Source organism: Trichoplusia ni, chromosome 6, assembly GCF_003590095.1.
Source record: "Trichoplusia ni isolate ovarian cell line Hi5 chromosome 6, tn1, whole genome shotgun sequence".
NCBI classification, from domain to species: Eukaryota; Metazoa; Arthropoda; class Insecta; order Lepidoptera; family Noctuidae; genus Trichoplusia; species Trichoplusia ni.
This window is the reverse complement of record NC_039483.1, coordinates 7854689-7874409: the sequence shown is the minus strand read 5'-3', so window position 1 is coordinate 7874409 and position 19721 is coordinate 7854689. Positions and strand designations below refer to the sequence as shown.

Below are 19721 nucleotides of genomic sequence, written 5' to 3'. Positions count from 1 at the left end.
AAATCATTTACTTAAGTTGATGGATGTCCGCGGAGCGCGGCAACATGACAGGGGCTCGGCCGAGTACCAACTGACGTGCCTTATTCATGGTCTCGCAATAAATCAACCGGTTAATTTGATCCCTGAGGATTCTATGATATATATAAACTTGTTATTACGCTTTTTATGTAGATAAGTATCTGTATTTCCGAGTTAACGAGTGTTCTTGTAAAGGAAGCACTTATCACGCATCTAACGAGAGCGGTCGGGTATATTCTCCTAGTTTACAGCTCGCCGGCATAAAAGCTCTGTATCTCCTTAGTTAGAAAAAATATTTTCTTTATGATTGATATTCGAGCTTCCACTTTTATTACGAGAACGTTTATAAGTAACAATATCTTTATGTCTGGATATGAAGACATCCTTATGGCTTTGAGCATGTGATTGCTTCTGTAGATAAGTGTCCAGTTATTCAAATGTAATTTTAAATTGTTTCGACTTATTTATTTACAATACCCACTTAAATGCATCAAGAGGTTTAGATTTACAGTAGATCACATGATATCATTACGTACTCTTAGCATTTGAACGGCCCAAAAATGAGAATTATTTTATCTCCATTTTTTTGTTACAAGATTTCAAGTATTATAATTAACTAGCCCTCGCTTTTGGAACGCTTGTAAAAGGCACTAAGTCTTGCACCAAGTGTTTAGTAGATAACATCTTATTGAACACTTTTTCACTTTTTTCAAATAAACTCTTTCGCTTTGACTTATCAGATATACAACAATATTTCACCTCAAAAATATCATAAACTATACAAACCAAGAGAATACATGTGTTGTGGTGTATCATTAAAATGGTTATGACTATTGCATGTCATTGTTAATTAGCCCGTGCAAGTAATATTACGTAAGATGCACTTAAAGAATGGTAGCAATAAATCGTGTTTATACAATTACATAGGGCCGGAGGGAAATAGAATATTGTTACTCGGAACTCGTAACAACGGGTAATTAATGTGTAGAATTAAATGCTTACTGAAATACGTCTGTCTTTTAAAGAAATGTTAGTGTAGGTGTGAGAGAGAGAGATGCCGCTCTACGCCCAGTAGTGCTTGTAATGTAAATTGTATTGAAGTGAATCTTGAAATTTTAGTAGATAAAGAGCTAGAAAATTGATTTATTTCTTCATTAAATTAAGATATATTTTAAATTAAATTAAACTAACATTTCTTATCTTCCATAGACCCATCATTGAAAGTATGCATTAAGCCTTTGATGTCCCTTATTAAGTTCCTTTTTAATCACAAAACATTTATAATGTTCAAAAATATTGTGGAAGTGGAATTGGAATTGTCACTCTTTCCCAAAAACAACAGTAAAGACTGCAAACGGCATAGCCCTTTAGAATCTTATCCAAAATTCATTATCATCAGAACATTAATACCCTTTTCAATCTCTCTCCAAGCTAACAATGTTCAAATTTGACTTTCACGATTCGGAAAACACGATAAAGGCAAATAAATGTATGTTCTAGCCAGAAATTAGATAACGTAGTTAAGAGTGCCTAAGTACTGACAATGGTTACATAGACGCGATACTGATTGTTAAAACGGCACCTAAAGACGTGGATGTTTGTTAGAATGACTAGAAACTGATAAAACAATGGTAGAAGAACGGAAGAGAGACGCCACTCTACTACGTGTAGCGCTGTCATGCTTCCACACATAATTGGATATTACTTAAAGACGGGTTAGAAGGCAGTGGAAAGTAATTTCACGTTAAATAATACTTTTAGGTACTGTTTTAAATTCGAATTAATGGATTTATATAACAAATTAAAACGGCACAATATGGCGAGAGGGAAGGGGAGAAAAAAAGTCAGCGATAAATATGTTTATATAACTATCCGTTAAGTATTAAAAGACGTGCTATGATCAATCAAAATCAAAACCAAAACGATACATTAATAAATGAATAAAAATAATAAACGAAAAAAAACACTATAAAGTATTTCTTTAACATTCATATGTATTTACGAGTATATAATGCAATAATTAACTTAAAGTATACACATACTAAATTAAAAAAAAAACATATAGTAATTAATAACTTTAAAACTAAGTACACGAGTACAAACTTACAAAAACATTATTTAGCACTAACACACATTCAACTAACAATATACAATATAAAGGTACCTTCAACGTTGCTTCTCTCAATTTCTACGTGTTTTATTTATTCTACTTCAATTTTGCACACATTTATTCTTATTTTATGAGGAAAATCAATCGATTATTTCGACCATTCAGAGAGACCGCTCAGAGAAGATCAGACTATTTTTAAACGTAAATGACAGACTTTGTTGGTTCGGAAAACCATTTTGTTCATTAGAAAGATAGTTCTTTTTAACAATGATAGAGGTCAACAGTAAATGGCTTACAACTGAGTCTTAATTTAAACTAAAACAGGGTTATATAGTTTGAAGTTTCGAGGGTAACATACGAGTACCACCAATTCACATCGAATAAAAAAAACAATTTGATTGAACACCTCCTAAATATACTTTCATAGTCCATACATACTACAAGAATACTTGTTTCTTGATATTAATAACTATGAGATAAAACAATTTACATGTGAAAAAAGCGGTAATACGAGGATAACAGATTTACGATGTCAGATTTTAATACCCACTGTGTTTACTTACAGTTGCAATTTAATTAGCATAAAAACGAAAAATAAAATGAAGTAAGCCCATGGCCTCAGGCCTATCCCAGCCCTTCGTTGTATCAATACAATTATTCAGTGTTACTTAACGATGCAAAGCACTTGAGATTAAATTAGATTACAAGTATTTACGACGTTGCTAGGAGACGATGGATCACGGGTTTCCTTTTTCTATGCGTCCATTGAACCGACTAGTTTTGTCAGAAAACTTGCAGACATTCTAGAAATACTGTACTAAAGACTGTATATTCAAGTGTCAAAAAATTGAATTTTCAGTCATTCGGTATGATTAAAAAAAATTGTATACAGAAGACTTCCATTTTTACTATACTTCTCTATTGGAAATTAGTAGACAAACTCACATCGGAATCAATTGGTATTGGAAGGTACTATGCCGCATGAAGACTCTAAAGACTTTGGATGGGCTCGTAATAAGCTAATCGCACAGTAAATAGTCAGTAGGTCCACGGGGTGTGCTGCGCTTACGCAGTTTCTGCCAGCGTCACGTATTTACGCCAAAAGTAAAACAAGAAACCCGAAAATTTTGTCTGAAGAAAATTAAAAAAGCATAATACTGGATGTTTTTTTTTGTTGTTGTTGTTTTTGGCTTCGGCCTCGTCCTCGTGGTCTCTTGGATCCTTTTTCTCAGCAAAAAATGCAAAATAAACTTGTATTTCCCAAAGTCGATAAATAATAATACACCATCATTTCCTTTTTTGACTCCAAATCTTCCGATCCCCACGAAACGGTCGTTATAGAATAGTCCACCGCCGGAAGAGACTCCAACAAAATGTTCCACATTTAACAAACAGATGAAGTTCCCCCAAATCAATGGGATCCATTCACTACAGTCTGTATACACTTCTTCGAATTCATATTCTGCAAGTTCTAGCTCAACGTTATGTCTTACGTGAGGCTTGTCAATGAAACCAAAACCTAAGAGAAATTATTTTAACCCGTACAGAGTTGATATTCCGTTAGCTGTTCACTTTTAAATTATTATTTTTTGGTTATTTTTTGTTAAAAATAGTTTCCTAAGTTGGTTTTGGTTTCATTGACAAGCCTCACGTAAGACATAACGTTGAACTAGAACTTGCAGAATATGAATTCGAAGAAGTGTATACAGACTGTAGTGAATGGATCCCATTGATTTGGGGGAACTTCATCTGTTTGTTAAATGTGGAACATTTTGTTGGAGTCTCTTCCGGCGGTGGACTATTCTATAATGACTGTTTCGTAGGGGACGGAAGTTTTGGAGTCAAAAAAGGAAATGAGGACGTATTATGTTCCATAAACGAACGATTGATTGGAGTTTTAGCGGCCTTAAACAGTTTAATTCTTAGTTGAAATCAGTAGAGTATACCTCGTGATACGGTGCGTAGTGTTTATCAAAAAGGAATGTCTACCAATTGTCTCCCGTAAGTCTTTTCCTTGGTCTTTGGGTACACTGTAAACCGGGCTCTCTTTGTAACGATACAAAGCTCCGCCCTCAGTTTATTTGTTTCAGAAATTTACTAGTAGGTCACTTAAATTTTCTTCTAGAATCTTTCCCGAGGAAATCAGCTCATCATCAACAAATATTCCCACTAGGCACTCGTACTTGTCAATGCTTTCCAACCGGCTGTATCATCCTGACTCATTTTAAGTGCGATAATACACATTCTTAACCTGAAACAAATGAGAAAATATTTATTATTTCTATTACTTTAATTGATGAGATAAGAAGCGAGCACTACATTGAGATAAAAAAATGGGAACGAAAATAAATTAGGCCTGTAAATAGATAAACTATCAGTTGCATATAACTACTTTGAAACATTTGAAAGATCCAAGAGATCCAACCGAGAGTAAATATAGGTATACGAACCCAAAAAAATGTTTCACGTACATTTTGATCAATTTCACACGCTCCTGATGCTGTTCGCTAACTTTATGGCTGGCCTGTCTCACTTACATTTTGCAACTGGTGTAGACAGTTGACATAACGAAGGATTTGCTTGTATCAGAATGAAAACAGTTGTTTGAATTTGGTAAACAAACAAATAACGAGAAACAATTTTGTATCATTTCGTACAATGATAAATGCCATTGTTTTAATCCACATTGTGTTAGTGTGAACGTAACATGTCTTTGAATCTGGGTTTGCGCCACTTTACAAGCGAAAAGGATCTCTTGAAAGAAGAACTAACATCCATACATACAGATTTTCACGTTTATAATATCAGCAGGATACAAAACATTTTACATGCAATATCCATATGGGAATTCAATATTATTGCTAAAAAATCTTTTATCAATTTGTCTAGCTGTCGATGACTTTTGCAAATTGTATACGTTTTGAAGCATTTTTTTATCTTCGGGCTAAAAAGAGATGCACCTATTTGCAGTGATTTCGTGGCTTTCTTTTTAGCGTAAGCCAAAATAATAACCGTGGCGCCAGGATCCATTAGGGATGGCAAATGCATAATAGAAACTCGAAATAAGGAAAAAGTAAAAATTAGAAATAACTCATTATAGACTAACGGTATGGGCTTTAGACTTTAATGTCTACTGCCAATAAACAATAAATTGACCAAGCTTTAAGAGGTTCAAACATTGTAACTTATATGCGTGTCCAATGCTTGCTCAAAGTAGTTACACAGTAGGAAAAGAGGTTTCATTTCCAACTATCCGAAAAAAAGCCCTTTTTATTTTGAAAATACAATATCTGAAATATATATCTGAAATGAACGTATTTAATCTACCGAAAGACAGACTTATTTACATATTTGTACTTTACATTTAGCTTCAGAACTTGTGTTCGACAACCCTAAGTAAAGGACTTGTGTCTTGTGGCTGTGATGGTTGGCGTGCGGTGAAGTGAAGGCCGCTCGGAGGCCGGTCGTCGACCGCGCTATTTATACCGCCACTAACACCGGTGCGCTGCACGATGCACCGGCTGTTACACGTAGCGTCGCGTCGCCGAACCTCAGTGTGTCTTGGGGGCGTCAGCGTTACGTCATGCTCGTTCATAGCCAAGCTACATTTTGATGGACAGCGTTGATGGAAAATGTTCAAGCGGTTGAAGGTGACAGGTCAGTCACGTAAAGGAAAGGAAATGTCCTTCACATACATTTGAGTGGTTTCAACAACTTCAAAAATAAGGACGATCTCAATTCTTCTGTTTGTTTGTTTGTTTCTTCATAACTTGAAACTGAATGAAAATCTTTTGTTGATCGTTTTTCTTTTAATTTTACTTGAAATATTTTTGCTTTCAGAAGAAAAAAATCTACAGAAGCTTTTATTTAAATCTTTTACATGATTTTGGCAAAAAAATGGAGATAATTGACGCTAACGATTGTAGAAATGTCGCTAGAAATGACGTTAAGGTTGTTCTTCACCCCATAAAGATATAATGAAACATTAATAAGCGACAATATCTATTTAATAAGCTCCTCATTGAATAATGCTTATAGAGCTTGCGATAAGCATAAACAAGTTCGGTTAACCTTAACTGAAGCACGAATTTAAATACGATTCTATAACAGTTTACTCTCCATATTGAGACTTCAAAGTCTGCAACCGATAGTTAAACTATTTTATTGAAATACCAAGAGCTCTTGACTAAATTTTACATTAATAGAATATAAAGATGACTTTATAAAACCTTTGGTCCAATTAGAATTTTATACTTGAACAATTAAAATTGAATATAAGAAACAAGATAAGAATATATTTTTAACTTAAAAAAGAAGTCTTTATCTCGATTGTCAATGAATTGTATCTCAAACAATGAATCGTCATTTAATTAAACAGCCAAGCTGATTCAGCCCATCAGAAGGGCAGATGCACAAATAGCAAGCATACACCAATTACCATTTTATTTGGGGCGTGTCTTAAAAAAAACCTCGAAGGGTAATTACTACGTTACAATTTAATATTCCTGTGCCCAGTTGGTTACTAACTAGCGCAAAAGACCCTGTCAAACTATAATTGTTGATGATCAATATTAAGATACGATGTAAAACGTTATTATGCTATAAACCCACCTTTTTTCCCTGTCCATTGAAAAGCTCCGATAGCACACACGATAATGCGTATAATAAAACCCTTTAATTAGTTTATACGATGGGAATTTCTTAAACCTAAAAAGACATGAAAAGAACTTGAGATCTAGACGTTGGCAAGTCTTAATTATTTAACTTAAAGTAAACAACATCGAATGATGTCTGAAGACGTTTAAATTATTCAATTAACCCGTCACTAGTCACAAGTCACACTAAAAGATTACTAGTACACAGTTATTTTACGCGTATCCTAGCGTACCGTATTGTTTTTTATAATAAAGCTTTGAATTTTACAATGTGTGATCGGCGCGGCAAATGAAGCACTAAGAAAAACAGATATTTAAAAATGTACCTTCCTAAATTGACATTCATATCTTTGATAAAAAACATTAAACTTTTTGGGACAATTCGTGGTGAAAACACGATTTCCTTTATTGGTGAAATTAGAACGGAACTAGTCGGTATCGGTAAGTGCTGTTATCGATGCTTTAGAATCACTCGATTCATTGTAATAGCTCAGAAAATGATCCGATTGTAGTCCAATAATAATATTATGGTGCGCAATGAATAACAATTGTGCACCACCGATACGATTTCGAAATCGATGGTTGTTGCGCAACTCTAATGATACGAACAGTTAGTAATAACACAGATTTGTGAATAATAACGTGTTATAACTATATTTTTCTTAAATTTATTATCGAATGGGTTATTATTGACTTGGGATATCGAAGGGCTTGAACTGTGGATGCGATTTATTTCGCAGATTGCCTGTGTGGCCTGCAACGGTGGTCGAGTTTATCTGTTATTGAATGCATTTTGATTTGGAAGTCGTTAAAATATAGCGTTAGTGGTTAAGAAAAGTACCGATTTTTTCCGTTAACCAGAAATAATCTAACATTTAATTAATATCTGAACCCAGAATGGGCAGAAAGGCCAAAGTCGATAATTTTGCTTTTAAGTTTGAAGTTGCTCCAGATCATTATTAATAAGTAATCTCCACATGCATATCTACAACAAAAAAACGTCAAAATAATCACTTTAATCATAATTAAATTACTAAAATATAGACTTACTCTTAAACCAGGCACTAGTTACAAATAATTGAATGAACATTAAAAAGAAAAACGTCCCTTGATCGTCCGGTCACGTGCTACGAAGTCATTACAATTTGATTCATTCCTATTAGTTGACTCTCACTCTCATTACACACCTAACCGACAATGGCAGGCGAAATTTAATATGGCCGATGTAACAAAAAATAGCAATTCATTTCACATTAGATGTGTTTAGGCTGTTGTTATGGTTTTGTTATTTAATGAGTACATGTGTAATGTTGTTTTGAACCGTTAATGAAAAGTAAAGCTGCTTTGCATTGTTTAGTATGGCGGGGTTTTGGTTGGTATCTTGTTTATCTTTAAAAACAACCTGGCTATGTTTGGATAAGGGATTACCGAAATCGGCTTAATAGTTTCAAAGATGACATCGTCTCAGTTTACAATTGTGATCCTCAAGTTTCTCGCATTGTGCCTGTTCTTGTATAAGTATCAAAATCTGTCAATTTTTTTTTCGATGTCCCATTATTTTGACTAATAGTCTAATGAAATACTCTGTAATAAACCTTCATCGAGACAGTATTACGATTTATTGGTATTTTTGTAAAAAATTCCTTTTTCTTTAAACCTTTTGTTTTAAATCATTTATATTTCCTAAGTAACGTTACATTTTCCTGCAAAGAACGTCGCCTATTATCAAGACCGTAGTACTGACTATAACGTTAATACTAACCTCCAATGACATTTACACCGTCGCGTCGCGTCGCAATCATCATTATTTATTCGATTAATTTAATTGTAACAACCTCCTTCACACATTACCACTTCATATCAATTGAGCGCATAATTGTATCGACTTTAAACCAAAGAAATGAGTGAACCAACAAGTTTTTGTACCATGCCTATTAATTCTTACGAGCTAATATAGTTGATAATTACGAAGTGGCAAACCGTGGTGTAAACATCGTGATCACATATACATTCTATTTTAACTCAACCTTTATAAGGAACCTTAAGGGTAATAGAATTTGAAACAAGAATCGTCGGGAAAAGAAAGTAGTTGAATTATATTACAAGGTCCACTGCCTTCTCTTAAAGTGCTATCGGTATAGGACTTGCGGAAACAAGATAGCGCACTACACGGCGCAGAGCGGTATCTCTCTTCCACAATACCAATAATATTTCTTCAATCGGTAGTGCTAGACTATTCTTTCTTCTAGGTTGAAGAAAAAAGGTTTTATCTATTTGTCGGCGGCACATCCTTTACGTTCCTTCACGCCACGTTTTAGAGTCCATTCAAACACTTCGAACCAATCTCTTTTTACTTTTATTATCATTCCTTTCCATAACGATGCTGGAGCTACTGTATAATGATTTTCCATACATTTTCGAGTTTTCTTATGTTCGTTAATTATGAGGCTTGTTTGAAACAATCAGTTTGTAACAAGACGATATGTAGTTGCTGCGGTATTCTATCAATATCGCAATTTTGTTGAGCACGTTGCGGTTTTTGAAAGGAAAAGAAAATTATTCATTGATCTTTGTGACCCTTACTGATTATGCAAGGAACAATCTTCTAAAATTGATTGGGAATTTTTCGAAGGCTGATTCGTTGATTGTACGGTGTATGATAAAACAAGATCTTTTTCCATCGCCTGTCGGTCCGTCCGTCGTAAATATTGATCCGTTTAGAGACTGAAATTCCAATGAATAATTCAATTTGCTTTTCAATAAATTTGAATTACGATGCGCTGCTTAAGTTTCCTTATTTTGAACTTGATCTTGTTGCCGAGAAGTTTTATGATCCAATACTTTTTGTGCAGAATCTTAAACGATGTTCACAAAATATTGCAGTAATTTCGTAAATCGCAGTGGGCGTTTACAGCATCATTCATTGTTAAAGAAATTACATATTTTTAAGTAAGTGACGTAAAATATCTCTTAAACGGTAAATACCTATATTCGAATTAACGAGTGATTTAATTATAAATAACGTTTATGGCTACTGTGCACATAAATTACTCGATAAATACTTTAAGTAGCTATAGATACTCATTACTTCTTTTTAAAAAGGCATCCTTTGCCTATAAACAAGTAAACGAGAAACGAAGACGACGGTTATCTTCAATCTACCCTCATCTAAAAGCACCGGAGTTACAACGTCAATTTGAAACTGCCTTCAATGTAACCATTACCTTATCTAACGAGCATTAGCAGGGTTAAACTGCAAAATTAATTAGAACCGATGTCTGTACTACGAGCTCCTAATGAAAGATCAAAGTAGAGATGGCGCTATACATTCCGCGTATTTGCGTCCCCCTTCAACAGCAACGACATTATTATTTTAAAAACTCACGGTACAGGGAAGGCGTATCTAAATGTAATAACACTTACATTTCTTATCCTTCAAGTGAATAAGTAGAGTGCTTTGATTTTACACAAGCCTTTAGTGCATTCCCTGTGAAAACAATTTGAATTAGAAATTGTTTAGGTTTCACTCGTTTCACTCGGCGAACGAGCAATTGAATGAGGCAGGTGATACAATTTTTTGATAGATTGATTATTAGGGCAGTTGATTGGTTCGTGCTTCCTCAAGATTGATAGTTTCGAAGACGCGAGTGGTATAACATTACATCACAGAGAAAGGTAACTTTTTTAATAAGTGATATCCGTGACGTGGGAATGTGTTGGCGATTTAATAACCTTCAGATGTTTATGTTCGAGTGGTTCTTTTGAGGAAACAAAAGCGTCAGTGAAGGAACATTTACAGGGTTTCGTAACCAGGAGGTGAACGGAACCCTAAGGCTGCCCTGTCATCTTGCTATATACTCTGACCTATCTAGCTAAAAACTTGAAATTGCTACAGATAATGTATTCGTTTTTCTTTCGAATATTTATTTTCATTTGCCTATTTGTGCGAAACCTTCAGTGTCGCGAATGTTACGCAATGTGTAATGCAATGAATCTAGTTATTTTTTGTTATACCTTGTTTTGTTCAACCATTTCCCAAACGTTTCAATGTTGGAATCGGCTTCCTCTTATTTCTTATGAAGTTCAAATATTTTATAGCTTCATATAGGCATCAACATTGAATATGAACATTTAATATCCTTAATGATTACCTTAATTGACTTCAAAATGAAAATGAAATCAAGATTTATAGGCCATTTAAGATCTTTATTGAAATATATTAAGACCTTCTCGATCGATTTCATTCGATTTTATAGTATTAATGAGTAATTTACGAAAGTGAAATACATTATGATTGTTATTGGCCATTAAAGATATTACGACGGATGAGAGTTGATGATTGATATAATATTGCGCAAAGGAAAACTCAAATGTATTGAACTGGCAAGAATAAGTCACATTATTTCACACAGATAAGTTGTTTATAAGTTAAGCCCCACAAAACCGTTGCAATGGTTTGACTGTGGAGTCAAAAAGACTCTAAAAATTAAAACTGAATCAAATAATAATTCAATCAAAAAACTAAATATTATCTAGACTTATACTTATACATATAAAACTTAAAACATTTCTTTGCTTCTAAACCTATTTAATATTTTTTTTCGCTTCTTATGACTGCCAGCAGACTTACTTAATGTGGTATTCTTGTGTCACTTCGTGTGTCACTTAATGTGGTATTTTTTTTTAATGTTCCGTCACAAAAAGACTTAAAGTTACATAGTAACTATTTAGTAATCTGTGCTGAAAGTCTTAAAGGACTGCGATTCCCATACATTTTTCCCAAGGATTAAACCTTCTTTTGGTTTTGTTTAAAGAACCTATAAAAACTTTTTAAAAAGATCGTTTTCACACTTTCTTAGTTGCGTTGTAAATATAATTGGTAGTGAGCTGATATAAATCACATTCTTGGCTCCCGTCCGGCGTCGCGCCGGGGGGCGGACAATATTCAGTGTCCGGACAATCCATTACATAGCGCGCTACTGTGCTAGATATACTTTTTATTCTAAGACCGTAGAACATGTACTTGTGTTCTAAACCATTTAGATTAAAGGTGTCGCTTGTTATGGTTACTAACTACTGACTAATATACGCGTATTAAGATAATTTATAAGGGCATAGATACTTTTGTTTTTCTTAATCTTTGAGAATAATTTCAAGTTTTGGTAATTAAGACAATAAGTTGAATGAGTGTTCAAGACATTAAACTTTCTTTAAAGTTGATTGATTGGTAGTTAAGATCTAAAAAAGAAATAGCTTTACTATTTTTGTTAACGAGTAAAACTAAGCTTTTCTACTCTCTACCCAGGCCTCACAAAGTCTCTTTTAAAGAAAAAACTATCAGTATTTTCTTTCTTTTTATAGTTACAACTATTCGTCGCTCACATAAAATACCTTTCATGTACAATATTTATTGTGCTAAAGAATAATAAAGCATCGATCGCGCGATACTGTCGACACAACGATTTGTCGACATGTCGCGATGCAAGCGATTTGTCGCAACATGTGCCTCGTAGATGGCATACAAAAATGAAGAGTGAAAGAATACAGTGGATCTGATTTATATTCAATGTTGATACATTTGTTACTGAGAGATACATCGACTAGGTGACAGCTACAGATGCGAAAGTTTTATGTTATCGATGATTAAAATGGCATATCTACATGAATTTATAGAATTATGAACGAAGGAAAGGTTTTCATGGATTTTTTATTTTTTGATCACATTTTGTATATCGATGCAGGTGCGTGAGCACCAGAAGCCCCATTCTCACCACGTCATACTTAGTAAGACTGTTGAAATTGCGAACACGAAGCTTTGCATAACATAGAGAACATCTGTTTTAGACTCGAATATCTCAAAGATTGTCTAAAAGATATCGCTATTAGTGCCACCGCCATTGATCCAAACATCAGTGAAATTAATTCTGTCGTAATCAGTCTTACAGTTGGATAGAATCTCTGCCAATCTCGTAATATCAGTAGGTAGGCACCTATATTAAGATTGCATATTTAAAGTAATCTCCATATTAATGGACTGCTTCGGTCCCTGGAGCATTATAATTTTCCACACGAACAAAGTCGTGGTCGGAAGCTAGTTAGGCATAAATACTGTAACTATCTCGTTAGTTGTTAATGTGACAGGTGTGCGTGAGGTCTTAGCTTCCATTTATATATTGCCTTAGCTGATGATAGTTTTTTTTGTACCAGTATTTTATTCACACCTTTTTTTTCTTTTGGCCTGAAGAATATGATCTGATTCTTGCCATGGGCAGAAAAATAGTTTAATTTTTATTTTTTTTGCCTTAATGCCTTATTTTTCATTTCCCGAAACAGAGGTTTTACCTAGTTCAGGCTACGATTTTGTCAGATTTTTACTATTTTATTAAGTTAAGGAAAAATGAAAATAAGATTTAAATTTCACTCGGATAGTTACTTAGCCAAATAATATTAGAATTTTAGTTTGTATATGAATGTATCCTGAAACATGCTGCGTTGCTATAATTGTGACCCAAATACTCCGCCAACTCTCTAGATAACCAAGTCAACTGCACCTTGAGCCAAGCTGCTTTTGCTCGATATAAAGTTAATTTTAAACCCAGCTGGAGTTCGTACCCAACGAAAGAGAAATTCTCCGAAAGATGTAAAAAAGGTTTTCATTATATGGTTCTAATTCGGATGCGCAGCTGTTTTTGAATTGATTAGCGGTGACCAAAATCTCATAATGTAAAAATCTATCTTGAAATGTAACTAAGTTATTGAAGTGTGAGTGGTTTTACAGTTTAAGGGTATAGTTTGTTCTGCGCTAGCGTGACGCATACTTTGCCTTGTTGTAGCGTCTGTGACAAACATACGCTTATTAGCCTCGGCAGGAAAAGCCATAGTGTGAAAGGGCACCGACGTTTCAATGTATTGTATGTGACTATGACAATAGTGGCGGGCAGATTAGAAATTCGTCGTTTAAGTGTCTGCCATTCGCCTAAACATCTATTGAAAGTCAATTATGTAAAGCATTGTTTTATTTTGAAGCCCAACATTAAGTCCTAAACATATCTTGTGTTCTTGACACTGAAACTTCGGAACAATAACTAAGGTACCTAAATGACATGTAACCATTGTCCACGTCGGATTTATCATGACATTTTCCATGGAAACAGCAGTCGGACAAAAAGGTATATGCAGTGTGTTTTAGGTCAGGCCTGTCCGAGAGTGCGACGATAAATCTTGGTTAGTACCTTCGCGTGCAGCGGCCGTGTTAACATCGGTTTGGGACCTACGACTAAACAACGAAGGAGCTCGATTTAAATGTAAATATTGCAATTAGAGCCTCCTTACACGCCTGCTCACCGCGATTCAAGGACCGTTATTGGGTGCAAGATTGCTTTGATCGCGACTGTACTTTCCTGCTGTACCTACTTAGTGTTGTCTGCCTGTAAGATTAATTTATGCTTGTAAACGACAGCGTTCAGTAGTCGTTTTATTTGTAAGGACAAGTTGGGGGTATCAACGAGTTGTTTGAAGTCAATATCATTACTCTACATTACTGAGCAATTATTTGTGCTCGTCACAACCTCATGAATGCTAATCGGGCTCATTTACTCAGTGATGTTCTTGGTGACATGTTCTTTATGTTCATCGAATATAAATGTTAATATACCAGTGCTAACCAGACGTGTCCATCCATAAAGAGGTGGAACAAACGTTGATCACCGCGCCTGCTCACTTGCAATTTCCGATTCCACTTCGGAATCTAGGTTTCATCACGAGGTTTTCCATGACCGACTATCTGCGCTGTCTTAACTTTGAAAACTTGAAATTATAACTTGTTTAACAAAAACAAATCCTCCTTAATTGAATGCTGCTATCGTGGGGTTCTACAAACATTCAAAAAAGCATGAGCGTAACACACATTTTTTTATAAGCATATAAAAATATTATTATCAAAAAAAAAAACAGATTGTACGGGGATCGAACCCGCAATACATTGAGCACACTTTTAACTAGAGCAGAGAACAAGTAAGCACTCCTCTGTCATAGATACCTATTGATTATCATAATTATTGATAGTGTTAGCTTCATATTGATCTTATAACGGTTTACATTGAAACACTGAATGCGCTAGAGGGTAGATTGGTTCTATAATTTTAATTTGTTTACACAGCAGGAAACGATCTCCATAAAATCTATGGGGTAACTAATAACTGTATCATGTAATAAACACGATAAGTTTATGCGATGATTTTCGTATAAAAAGTTCAAAATAGAGCTTACATACTCATGACCTTCAGAAAAAACCTTTTAACCTTAGCCTACGTACATGTAAAAGAAAAGCCTCACTATAACCTCATTTATTATAAATAAAAAGTTCAACAACTGTTGACACAACAACAACTAAATGAACTGGATCATGCTGTTGACTATCAATGCGTTCGGTATTTTAATTCAGGATCAACGAAAAAAAAAATTAAAAAATACTTAGATTTTTCAAGTAAATCAATCTTATGATCGATTAAGAATTATTTAAATTTTGGCTGTTCGGTGAGAAATAACCCTGACCGAGGGGCTGAATCCTACTTTACAATAATCACTCTTATTGAAACTTCACGACATTGGAAGCGGTTCCAAGCTCCGGCTAACCTCTTGACGATCAATCAGGTTCCCTATATCTCCAAATTGAAAATTCCTGCAGCCCACATTCATGTAAGATCTACGTTTGAATGCCAATATCCCGTGGTTGCCCATTGTACCCATACCGGTAACCACTAATGGGTACTAGGCAACCCGCTCTAAGATTTATTCCTATCTTATCAGAATAGATTGCCTTGGGTTATAGATTAGTACCGGGATCTGGCGCGTTTGATTCGCTTGTATCTGTGTATTGTTATGCTTCCTTGATCGTATTCGGCTGAATTCCGGTTCGAATACACTGATTGAATATTAATACTAACATGATGCCAAATTGACTAACTGTTTGTTATCTTAAAGTTAATTTTCTTGGAGATTGGTTTGCTTTGTTAAAGCTAATATCGCTCAATGTTCATATTTGTGAACTTTTGAATGAATAGAAATTAGAACAGTCAACCGAAGAAAATTTTGGTAAAACAAACGCTCTCGCTAAATGATAATTCTAAATTCATTTAAATTATTTTATGAATAATGTAATTTATTTTGAGAAGATAACATAATGTCTGTACACTTTTCATTTTTAAACTTCTTTAAAAATATGAAAACATTGCACACTCTTCTTCACATATTTCATTATGATTCAAGAAGTATCTAGTGATATGTAAGCTTTCCACTAGCCGAGACTAAACACATATAATTACAGTAGATATTGACATGATGTTTACAACGTTTTGCAACCCTAAATTATGATCAAGAAGCACGGCAGATCAGCAGCCAAGTTCAACACAAATTAAAATTAAAATTAGAATTTCACTCCCCTTAAATTACGTAGCATCTAGTTACAATTTTAGTGCCCTTTCGCTTCTTTCTAACACTTTGGCGGGGAAAAAATACCTCGGCCTAATAAACGTGATTACTGTAAATTATTATATGATCTTAGAGATAGCTGCTTCCTTGCCTTAACAAGTATCAAACGGAAGCGAGATATAAAGATCAATTATACGTCCATATGCGAAGCAAATTGTCCATAATAATGTGTACGCGCGCCATTAAAACTAAAACCATATACTGAGCCGTCGTCATGGCAACGGTTATGTAATAATTATGTATAAAACAAATTCCATATAGTTACCGTTAATAGTAAAGAAAGTACATTTACATTGGGAAGTGAAATTGTTTTCGTCATGTTTAAGTAATATTTTGCAATAAACACTTTTGTTCCATTTGTTGAAGTGCGTAATATAATGTCAGTAAATATTTTCGTGTTTAATAGCGTATTCTTATCAAATGCATGGCCGCTTACATAAAAATATTAAGACATCGATAAAAAACGAAACAGTATTCTACAACATAAATATATTTTATTTTATGTACTTATCTAAAGCAGAATAACAAATCAAAACCGCACTTAAAACTTCAAAATCTCTTAACGAAAAATCGATTAAAATCGATGCTTATCGAGTAACTGTTATATCGATAACTAAGATCATTTTGACCTGTCGCTCGAATATAAATGAGGCTAGAACTAGGTACGTGTGGCTAATATGTAAATATCCACATATTTTAGCGCAAAATTGCTCGTAAAGGCGCAGCGGTTGGTTGACACTGCTGTCGTGCAGGTCACAAGTTTGATTTCTGCTTCAAAACTTTATATGAAATGGCGTGCATTCATAAGGTTTATGGTTAATTTAATGCCTGAATGTGGTTCTTAGAATATTGCAGCGTTTTGAGTTTATCGTGTTATTTACAACATATTTTGTAAGATAGGTGTATGTTGTAAAAATGTCTTATTGCTGGTTGGTCTCTTTCAGAAATGTCATTGTAACGTGAGACAGTTTATTTCATTCAGCCAGATTTTATTTATAATGTTTTGTGAACACTGAAGCTAGATTTGAAAATAATAAAAATAAAAGAACATTGTTTTTTACCATTTTTTTTTCAGATCCACTCAAGATTCGGAACGATTCAACACACAACGTTGACAATACGACAACGAATTTAAATACACAAGGTGAGTTTAAATGATTCGGATAAATAGCTTACTAATAGTTTACACAACAAGAATCAGAAATAGTTTCAAGTTCTTCATAACACAATTTTACCGTAGAGTGATGAAATCTTGAATAAAAAAGGTTTCATAGATAATATGTGCCCTTTATTCACTCATATTCAATAATAAATAAATCATCGCCATTTAACTTGACTACTTCTATAGCAGATACAAGCTGCATAAGCTGATTAACAATGAAAGAGATAAATTTGCTATATATACGATTTTTAAACGACTCCCGCTCTAAGAAATTAAATCCTTGTGTAGCGTATGGTTTCACAAACCCTTAACACACATGCACAAAGAAGCTCAGACTCAGAACAAGCATAGGTGGATTACACAAATTCTGGTCTTACATAAATTATTTTTTACTATCTACAAGTAGGTACTTAAATTGACAACTTAAGCAAAGTAATGAGGAAAGCTTACCATAAATATAACTAAGAATCTTTTAAAGCCACCTTTACTAGTAATGAAACGCACACTTACATTAATAATAATAAAATGATTTAAGATAACGCTGCTTTTATACGTTAATACACAGCTTCCTGGACACTTTAGACTTGATAAATATACTATATGTATATATTTCGCTGGTATATATTTTTAAAATCTCCTCAAATTGCTAACAGGCTAACATACACCTATCAAAGGGGTAAGTTGAGTAACAATTGAAGTTATACTCAAAAGTTGATTAGCTTTGGCCGAATACTAAATCACCAACAATTATCTAAGTGACGTTCCAAAGTGACTATTTGTCTCTACATTCTTCTTGATAATGAGAGACACACCATGAGACTTAAAGGACAATTTACTTAGTGTCATCATTGAATCACTCAGGATATATCAGGATTGGCTCTAAGCTATTACCAGCACTACTGTCTGATCCCTACCACTAATTTGATAGTTTTGATAACAGCGCACGTGCCAGAAGCGCTATGATTAAACGATGTTTTACGTCGTCAAAGTTTTACGTATGACGATGTGACAGCTTAATGTGATTTCCGGCATTATGGAATTTAATAATCGTTTCATGGGGAAAGATAATGGTTAGGGGTGAAAAATAAAATAACCTTCACTTTTCCCAAGCATTTGTGAGGATTACAAGCAGATCGAACGAAGATAAAACCTGCGCTAAATCGAATCCTAGTAATTGACGCAAACTTATATCCACAATACCCTAGCAATTAAACAGCAATCAACAAATGTTCGGCTCCTTTTATTGCATACAAGCGCACTTTATTTAGCAGTATAAAGATGTATGAAGGCATTTTTATTAAGCGTAATTCCTATGTAACGATTGCTATCATAATAAATGATTCCTAGAAAACTGGCCACACAGGCTTGAAAAAGATGAAATAAACTTCGAAAGACAATGTTTTCTACGAGCTATAAAAGACAATGACGTTTTGACATGATAATAATATGTAGTAAGCTTCAGAACATTTGCAACGTGGGGGTTCCGTACTGAATGTCAACTGCAGGTTGTGACTACTATACGACTGTACACTTCGGAATCTCCATTTGTTTTTATGCTAGTATAGAATATCGAGGTATGAGGAAAAGGATGTTATTAGTAGCAAGTAAAGTAAGCAAGTAAGTAAAAGTCCTTCTATCATTTATCTATCTAAGAATAACAGAATTACAGATGGTAGTATTTTGAGGTATTTATTTAAACATTAATCTGGGGAATTACAGATTTCTGAATCTAAAATTTGCTTTTATCCCAAATATTGGAACAAACTGCCACTTAAAAATAGAAGAAGAAGAGAAAATTAAATGAGAACTATAAAATAACTCATCCCCAAAAATAGCATGTCTGATGATCTGAAATTAAAAGAAGACGCGAAGACCTAATACAATATCCAGATAATTATTTAATACACACACAAATCATTAAACAATTGACTGTATAAAAACGTAATTGCCATAACATTGTTTCAAAGTTCCCAGATACAGTTTGTTTTATGATAAATAACTTAATCATAAAATGTTCTTTGAGCTTACTTTCAAGTCCTCAAATAATATGATTGCTAAGTGGAAGCGAGATAGAGTACTACACAGGGTAGAGCGGCATCTCTTTCCCACATCTGCAGTCATATTACTTTGTATTGTGGTAGTGGGTTATCTGCACATTTGGCGCCATTTACGTGTAAAACCAGTTTACGCATTAAAGTGTATTTTGCATCATGGGAACTTGGTAATGGATTAAAAGCGTATAAATTGATATCATTTACTATAGTCAAAGACGCGTCAAAAGTGTTCT

General features: G+C 34.1%; 1 protein-coding gene across 1 annotated transcript in view; it reads left to right on the top strand.

The window, feature by feature from the left end:
• Positions 1 to 19721, top strand: part of LOC113494823 — an 86044-nt gene that overhangs the window by 39679 nt on the left and 26644 nt on the right. Inside the window, exon 3 of the mRNA XM_026873309.1 lies at positions 17348 to 17416. The gene's annotated coding sequence lies outside the window, so the exon portion shown is untranslated. The remainder of the gene's footprint in view (positions 1 to 17347; positions 17417 to 19721) is intronic.